Consider the following 9,851-nt stretch of genomic DNA (forward strand, 5'->3'; position numbering starts at 1 on the left):
GAGAAATTGTGCGTACGTAGAGCATGCTCTTGCATATCGAATAAACTGGTAGACATAAACTCCATATGTAGCTGATAAGGGTATATTGCTACATAAATAAGTGAAGTTGACTATATAGAAAAGTTTAAGTTACCAAGTTTATCATAAAGTTTGTTTTTAGGTTACGATTAACACCTTTTTCTAGTAAAATATCCAAATATGAAACAGATGTATTAGACTGTGATATCTTTTATTTCGAGTTAAAGGAATATATCGAATGAACTTCGGAATGAAATTGATTATTGTTAACTGATTAAACGTCGTCGATATATCTAAATGTTGACTTAAAGGCCACAGCAAGAGACTTCTTCTTTTCTGCTTTATATGAATACAAAAATAGGTCTAATAACGGGGGGTAATTGGTACCCATGGAAATTTCGACAGATTGTTAGAAATCCAATAAATACATACTTTAGATATAATCAATCAGAAACTCAAGCATCTTCTTAATATCAACTTTGAAGTATTTGTGTGTACAATCAGAATGTTTTATCAAAATATTTTTTGCAAATGAACTATGAAAAAGCTGTCTATGATGTCAAAAGACTGGATTTCAAATAATCTTGGGGAATGGTTATATAAAGTGGTGAAATGTAGTACGTTTTGATGTTATTGATTTGGTTAAATTCTGTGATTTAAATTTTCTAAAAGTTCCTTGGAGTTTTCAAGTATTCACACCTGATACATCACTTCTCGAATATATTTTTTTGTACAGAAGTCCTGCAGTTTCTTTTAACTGCTGTCAGTATTTAGTGAGGAGTAAACACAGAGGCGTGATGGAACATTTTCTGGAATCCGCTTTGTATCTTTGTAAAGATTTTTATGTAATTTAGGAATCTAGTATGCTTATGGTAATACAAATTCAATTGATTATTGGGATACTTTAAACTGACAGATGATTTTGAAAAATTTCATCTTTAAAAAGGAAGCTATCAGTATATGTTGGATAACCACTTGGAGAATTAAATCCTAGTTCCTATAAAATACAATTAAAACAATGAGCCTTACAACCAAAGAAATTTTGTTACCTGTTTTGTCAGCTTGGACCAGTACATATTGATCATGTAATCTATCTAAATTAAATTCTTTTTTTTTCACTTCTGAATTATTGAGGTCAGGAGGATAGATGGTTTTCATATTGCCCCTCAATCGCTTAATACGAGATTTCAACATCCATCTGATGCTTTTAATCCATTCTGACAAAGTGTCAAGGTCTTCTTTTTCATGTTTGGTTCATCTCCTGACGTAATCTTCCGCAGAATTCATAATATTTATGAAATTATGACGCCAGTTGAAAGATCGGGTTCGTTCCCTAAATTTTGGCTCTTTATAATAAGCGATTAAAGGTCCTCATTATTAACTAATCTTTACTTCACCAGTAATTATGTGTCCTGCAGGACTATAGTTGTAGGGTGAAGAAAAACAGGAACACGTTGTAGGATTATGTTTCAGATGTTCGATATCTAGCAATATACCTTTTAATTTGTACCGTTTACCACCGTTGTAAACAAAAACTGCCATCTGGTTAACCGCTCAACGACAGTATTTATGATGGGTAGTTTCAACTTAAAATTTAATTCAGCAATAAATAATTTACTAGTGCATATAAGTATCAATAAAAAAATCAATAAGCAAAGCGTAATGGTTGGTAAGGTCACTGGAAAGATATTATTGAACACTTCGTAATCGAAGCTTATACTGCACACTTAATTTAAATATTGAATCATTCTCATATTTAAGCTTTTGAATAAATTCTGCTTCATTGAAGCATAAAACAGGTCGGCTAATAAATGAGCACAGGTAATGTCCACTGGAATTCCAACAGTTTGTTGGAAGACCTACATGTAGTATCCAAAGAATCTCCAAAGACTACAGATATATTGTCGATGAGGAACTCCAGCATCCTTATAATATCAACTTCAGAGTACTTGTGTGTAGAATTAAAGTGATTTTAACAAAGTAATTTTGTTGATGACCAATCACAAGATATAAAAATTTCCGAGTTCCATTTTCATATGAAGAAGCAGTCGTCTTTGATATCAAAATGCCTAGTTTTTAATTTATCGTGAGGAATAGTTGTATAGAGTGTACAAAACCCGTACATTTTGATGTTAATGAATTTTGAAAAAAATGGTAATTTTAAGGTTCTTTGGGTTTTTGCAAGAATCCACGTCTGATTTACACCACTTCTAGAATATGCTGTAGCAAAGTGCGTCTGAGGTTTTTCCTTTACCCCACCTCTGTTGATTTTTCGATGAAATCCTGGCTTACGATTGGTTGAAGTCTGTCACGTGAAGGGGGTGTATTACTTATACCTAGTCGCTTGAAAATCAATACATGGTCGATATGGAGTTATCGTTCTTTGTAACGTTCGAACAACTCGAGTTCACGCGATTTGCCGAGTGTCTGTTGACAATGTTACAGTTAACTAATGTAAGTAACGAAGATGGAACCTTTTTCTCCCTTTACTGAAAGTCTTCAAAACTGTCAGTACGTTATTACAGCACGAAACACTCGCAAAAAAACATTACGTCACGCAACGTGACGTCATAATAGGCATTGTATGAGTGATATATAGTGAGAAAAACAATTTTACAAACCACAGACAATGCATAAATATTTTATCGGTGGGGTAAATTCGTTACATAGTTTTGTAGTGACAGGGTACGGGATGATACCTGGTTAGTAAATTCCATACCTGGCTCGGCTTCGCCTCGCCAGGTATGAAATTTACTAACCAGGTTTTTAAAATTTAAAAACTAATGAGTTGAGTCAGACTTAAAAAAACCTATGCCGGGCAACATCCCTAATCACAAACACTAGCTTTTATTCTGCAGTTGAATATCTAAGTATAAATACTTATTTTGTTTCTTCGAATAGACCATTCAAAAATTTCAAGGGAACCGAGTAAAGTTTAGTGCGAATGTGATGAAGACCTAATTGCTTATTGACGTAAGATAAAGTAGATCAAAAGAGACATGACCATGTATATTTATTATTTTGTATCGATGTCCATAACTACTCCTACATCTAGGTGTATTGTTAAAAAGTCGCATCGCATTGTGGACTTGAAAGATTTGTTGCAACCATAGGGAAATATACATGTATTCCTTATTCAGTATTCTTCTCTTCGTGAAGAGTACTTCAAGTGGGACTATTGGTTGGATGATATATATATACATGCATATATTTTACTAAATTAAAACCCGCATTGAAAGAAAGAGTAGTCAGGCGACTTAAAATGTTTAGAAAAATTTTGATGGCCCCCATTATTTATTTCAAACCTATGCACCGACGTTCTCTTTTTCAGTTTACCCAACGTTTCCCGAATATAGATTAGTCCGCATAGAGTAAATTCAATTCCATAGACACTTTTCCCGTTTTAGTATAAATGTCCAATAAGTTTGCTATTAAAAGAGGTTTTTCTCATCAACATATTACAAGTTTTGCAATTTTTTGTAGAATATTTGGAAATGAAACACATGGCGTCAGAAAAGGAATTGTCAAAAATACATTTTATTTGAAAACTCCGAATGAAGTTTGTTTGACAATGGAGCAAATTAAGAAAACATTTTATTTTCTGAAATGTTGGTATAATGATATCGTTAAAGCAAAGTGTCTCGTGTTAGCATTGTAGTTTTTGAATCGATTGTTTTGTTGCATGTCCAATCTTCTCTGAATAATTTGTTTCTACGAATTTAGCTAAACTGGTGCATTAAGGTTATAGATGACATTTAAACTGTATTCCGTATTTTGCTTTAAAGTCCTCTAAACATAGATGCAATTTGCCTTATTAAAAAGACCATCCTGATATTAGTAACACTCTAGAATGCAAAAATACATTTATTATTTGTTATCAGGACATTTACAGATGGTTTGGGAATCATTAATTAAAAAAAATGATCATTCAGAATGACAACAATGTCCCACCAAATTCTGAAATGTATAGTTTTTTAAATCCTTTAATGCCTTGGTGGCTAATTGCAGCAAAAAATTACAAAAAAACGACCGGAACAACACAGATGCGAGGCCATAAATTATTACACTGATGGATTCGTTGAAGTTTGATAGGTTCCTTATTGGGTATCTTTTCCTGTGATGTATTTTTAGCTCTGGTCTGAGTTTTATTACGGATAAAGTTGTATAAATTGTAATCAATATACTTTGCAATTTTTAATTGTATCTCTTAAGTATACAGCGGGGTGATTTTTTTTTTTCTTTCTTAGACGTGGATAAAATTTCTTCGTTGGATCATAGAAACTAAAAATGAACAACATACAGTGAAAAAGTTATGACCATTTACATTATCCATGCCTCAAGCGCCATTGTGACACATATTATATGTATGCTTTTTTGATAAAAAAAAAAATCAATTTCATACCGCATATTTATCGGACACTAAAATTTCTATCGCTTTTGAGGTAAGCTTGTCCGCAATCAAGTTTTTATTTTTACATAGGCTTTTGATATGTAAGACATGTATTTCAGTCGAAATCGAGCCAACATAAGTTGATTTTGCAAACAAGGTCATTATAAAGACTACAGAATTTGCAAAATACTGACTTTAAGGAGATGGGTGAATGTCCTATAACATCAACTTATTTGTCTGTGGCCTATCTCAGTTTAAAAATTTATCGTACTCAAAATCTGCTTTTGCGTACCGAATCAGTTGTAAGACATAAACACCATATGCAGATGACAGTGGAATTGTACCACATCAATAGGGGAAGTTGACAATAGAAAAGCTGAATCCCTCCCGTTTGTATATAGTTTAGTTGTTAGCAAGTTGGCCATTAAATTCTGTAGTCAGTAAAACATCTGAATATGGAAAAGATGGTGTCTTTCACTTCAAGTTTATTTCGAAATATCAAGTATACAAATGAATTTAAAAAAAACTCTTCTTATATCGAAAAGCCACAGTAAGAGACAATTCGTACAAGAAAACTGAAAACTGCAAGAAGGGTGTATGGTTATATGCAATGGACGAAATAGGCGTGCAGTGAAAATCAAAACTAGATTAACAGGCTATTTTTATGAAAATAAATAAAGAATCTTTGTTTGAAGAATACTTTTAACTTTTTAGAAATGTAAATTTATCACATTTCTAAAAAGTTAAAAGTATTCTTCAAACAAAGATTCTTTATTTATTTTCATAAAAATAGCCTGTTAATCTAGTTTTGATTTTCACTGCACGCCTATTTCGTCCATTGCATATAACCATACACCCTTCTTGCAGTTTTCAGTTTTCTTGTACGAATTGTCTTTCTTACCATGTCATCCGAAATTAAGGTGATGATGCCCTGTGCATTTCATGTCCTTATTAATAATATTCAACAAGTTATATACTGTATGTGTATGTAGTTAGTAGTGTAGTATATTTACTTAGAAAGAGCTGGTATACATATTAGGTATTGTATTCTTTTATTACAATGATACTCTGTCCCATATAAAATCAATAGAGACACCAGCACGTAAATTCTTTGATATAGTTATTTTACGTGCTAAAACCAACATTATGTAGAAAATATGTTTGTTTTTTGCGTGTAGCAGTAGTAATGTTCTTTTCTATTTTCCGGTTCACGGTGACTTGACATTAATTAATTAATTGAAAAATCCATCTGCAATCAAATTGCGGCCACTATCTAGCATGAAATCAATTATCTTAATCCCTTTTTCTTTGGATTCTAATCAAAACAGTCCCGATATTTTCTTTACATGCTGTAAAGCAAATTTGGACATCATGGTAATCATTGATATAAAACACTTTTGCAGACATGTCATCACTTCAGAGAGTTTTTATTTCAGTGTTCATCCTGTTAAAATGAATTACTAACGAGGGCAAGTAAACATCATTAACGGGAACTTGCTGAACTTGATTAGCTACATGTAATAACCTTGGAATCACGGCGTCCATTCGGAGAAATTGAACTAACAGCTTCATACCTCAATATGTCTAGCTCTGGTAGAAATACTGAGTAAAATTTTGATTTTTAAAAGAAATATGACCATAACGAACAATTATCATGCTCAAAGGTGAATTGTAGATGTAGTGGGAATATTCTCTTAATGCAAACAACTCTAACGTGAATTAAGAACTGATGTTTTAAATCCTTATTTTAATTATTAATTAAATATCAAAATCAATACAATTTTATGTAATGTATCTTAAATACAAAAATGTTTTTTCATATGAATTGTATTAATTTGAAAATCGTATTTTCAAGGCTGGAAAATCACAACGAATAAGATACGGTAAGGGTCCATAATGGCCTGTTTGGGGGATTGATTGTCAACGCACTTTGATGTTACTGTACAAACATGTGCGATAATACCAGTGACAAAATGATTTGTGATTATGTGTCATATATCGGTCACAGACGGTCAGCAATATCCCAAATTTCGTTAACTTTCTTTACTCAGTTTACATCAAGTTTATGGCAATTCATGTACATGTATTTGATTGGGGAAAAAAGTGGAAAGCTTCCCTATCCGTCAAATCTACAACCATTATGTACTAGTATCAACTACAATTAGGGATGAAAGCCTGAGATGTTGAATTCAGAAAATGTTTTGCAATCTGACCATTAATTTATTACTTTCAGTTTTAAACAGCAGGAGCGAGGTTTTGTATCGGTATATTCTTAGATTTTAAATTATTGTTAAAATTATTAATATATTATATTCTATTTGAAATTTGAATAACTAGTTTTCATTATATATTTCAACGACAGAGAAAGAGCGAAACCAATTGATGTACTGTAATGCCTACTTCTTTGCACATTTAAATTTTTTTTTTTTTTATAGGATTTTGAGGATTTGGTAAAACAAAATCTTGAAAGGTTGAACTCTATTCTATGAACATTGAAAAAATAAATAGCTTTTTGTCAGGTTTACAAAACATATATTTGAGTGTGTATAAGTGACTCCGCCAATACTTGGTTTGTGAATGAATATATATACATGTATGTATATAAAGAGAAACATTCTGTAATCGGCAGCTCTGACGTATATTGCATTCCAAACTAAGACTTTCCTAGGCACAGTTGACACTGTAAACAGAACATGTACTGGGTGCAGACTGATGAAAGCAAAAAGGTTTCATTGTATCCTAAATGGGATATGATTAATGCAGTCGGAGCAAAAGCATCCATTTATTACAGAATCAACCATGTCCCTCAGAAACCAGTAATTGACACCAGTGCATCCTGTTATCTTTTTTCTAGAATTCCCAGAGCAAAAACACTCAGGAATCAAGTGGATAGTATTGAATTTTGAGTGGATGCTAACTGCTGTAGATGTTCAGTCAGAAAAAGAATGAATGCATTGGGCTCAGAACGACCGGAAAAAACTGCGTTGACAAATCACGCACATTAAGATCTATAGATTACATGATTTGAATCCAATTTGTGTACATTAATGTACTTTGAAGGAAATTACTGCCAAATTTTGCATTATTTGAAAATCAATCTGTTTTGATGGTGTTTTTTTTTGTCTTGGTCATGTTGGTCAAACTGACAAAAAGTATCCAAAAAGAGGGATAAAAATATCTCCAACATCACCCTGATCCCTCTCCATCAGAAACAGAATATAGAAAACACGCTTTGAAGTTCTATTTTAACCTTCAAATGATATGCACTTGGAGGTTTTTGGTATGAGGCGCGTATAATTTAAGAACCATGAAAGGTGTCGCTGGATAAATCGGTATGAAATCGTTATTTCAATATTCCTACTATCTCGTGGGTAAAGGAATCATGCTTTTGAGTACGATAAATATGATAGCGATGCCTTATTACTTTGATAACTAAGAAATTGTTTTTGATATCAGGCCACCGTAAGCATTTCTAACGTACATTAACCTATGCTGAACAAGTACACAGATTTGGCAGGAATATCAAAAAAGATTCTAAAATTTTTTTCTTTAGCGATACAACTGCAAAAACTATAATAAATAATGTGTGGATAACCATTATTTATTTTCCATCAAAATATATCAAATTGTATTCTGGTTCAAACTTCTAATAATTTATTATGACATGATTTATATCCTATTATCCTTTGCTTCTGTCTTGCAATACCTTACATCTATAGTACAATGTACATGTATAACTACTATAATGAAGCTCTTTACTATTTTGAGGAAAACTAATAAACTGGCATGAAAAATCAAAACAAACAAAAGTGTCGAATTATTTATGTGGAGTCTGGTAAAACTAGAACCAAAAGCACTGCAGCATGTGACCCATTTGTCAGAAATCTAACACGCTCAATTAATTACTTACATTACTACAAACTCGGCTTCCAGCGCCTTTAGTGAAAAGAGGAAAGCAATTAACAGAAGCTAACAAAGAAACGATTCGTTCTGACGGCTTGATTTATGGGGCTTCGTTTTGTTATAACGAAGAAATAGCATGTCTTCAGAACGTCAAGACATAATGCATTGCTGGATGTTTTCATAAGGAATGAACGGGATCTTTGCAATGAGAGCGATGCAAATGATGCAAGATTTTTGTTAACTATGAGGTACTAAGGCTTTGTAAGCACTCAGTAGTGAATTGTGTTATATATACCTAAACATGGTGAGATTGTTGTTTTACTATTGTTTAATACCTCCATGGATTGAAGGTCGGGGGGCAAACTGTTTTTGTCCTTTCTGTTCATCTGGTTATCTGAAAAAATTGAGCCGTAAAAATACGTAATTAAACTCTTCAAGTATTCTCTTTCAAGAGAAGGCCCTTTGTTCGTCTGTTTGTTGTGATTATAATATTAATAATAAGAAATTCATACAACATATATGAAAACCTACTCAACTGGGATAGACAGTCGCCCTCGATAGACTTGGAGTTCGGTAAAATAATGGATTGTCTACATCAACAGCAAAAAATAATTGTATATAAACATCTCTCTGTCAGTTTAAGGCTCATATAATCACATAAACGGCAGTCCAGGAACTAGTGATCATATCATAACATTTTAAATAAACAACATCTTGTGTCGAAAAAGATGTATTTCCGTGTCTATTCTGGTAAGGTTATGTAATTTGCAGTATTAAAAATACTTAATATGCAGCAAACTATTCACATATATATTAGTAGTTTGCGTTACAAGTATGAAGTTGTAACTGAAACTTACTGAAATTCTATAGTCTTTTCCACTAGGTAATTATGTTTCAGTTCATTTTCATTGATCTCACGTTATCGCATATCATTATTTAAAAATAAAACCAATAAACAAATTTTTAAATGGCATCCAATGCTATAAGCAGTAAAACGAACTAAAACCACTAACAAGCCGCTGATGAGAACATTAGTACCACCGAACCCAGCTTTCTTTACGTGGATTAACACATTCCAACTGCTGTACTAATGGACTGATTTAATAAATTCATATTTTACGAAACATTAAGGTATCTTTTTGCACACATTTTGAAATGATAGACATATTGGTTCTATAATAACTCGTTTTTCATGCTGTTTAATATCGTTCTAAGTGTTTCTAAATAAAATCGATGTGTAAATTATCATAAGAGGTTGGTTTCAACCATTACCCAGCATAGAGAACGTTAACAATTTGTGTCAAGGATATAGGGTAATTTTAGTAGTTTTTAGAACACACTGCCCCTTTTATAAGTGGTTTTATTTATTTTGTTTTTTTTTCTTAACGTAAGTCAGAATTTGATAAAATCAAACCAGCTTTCAAAGTCTAATCCTTCTGGAAAATTGTTTAAATGTTGCTTGAGTAAGAAAAAAGATTTTTCCCATCTTATTACATAATTCCATCAAATACATCTGTAGCATCGTGTCGGAGAATAAATA

The sequence above is a fragment of the Saccostrea echinata genome, unplaced genomic scaffold (genome assembly GCF_033153115.1).
Source record: "Saccostrea echinata isolate AGI-Se365-2 ecotype Australia unplaced genomic scaffold, CSIRO_AGI_Sech_v1 ptg000047l, whole genome shotgun sequence".
Taxonomy (NCBI): domain Eukaryota; kingdom Metazoa; phylum Mollusca; class Bivalvia; order Ostreida; family Ostreidae; genus Saccostrea; species Saccostrea echinata.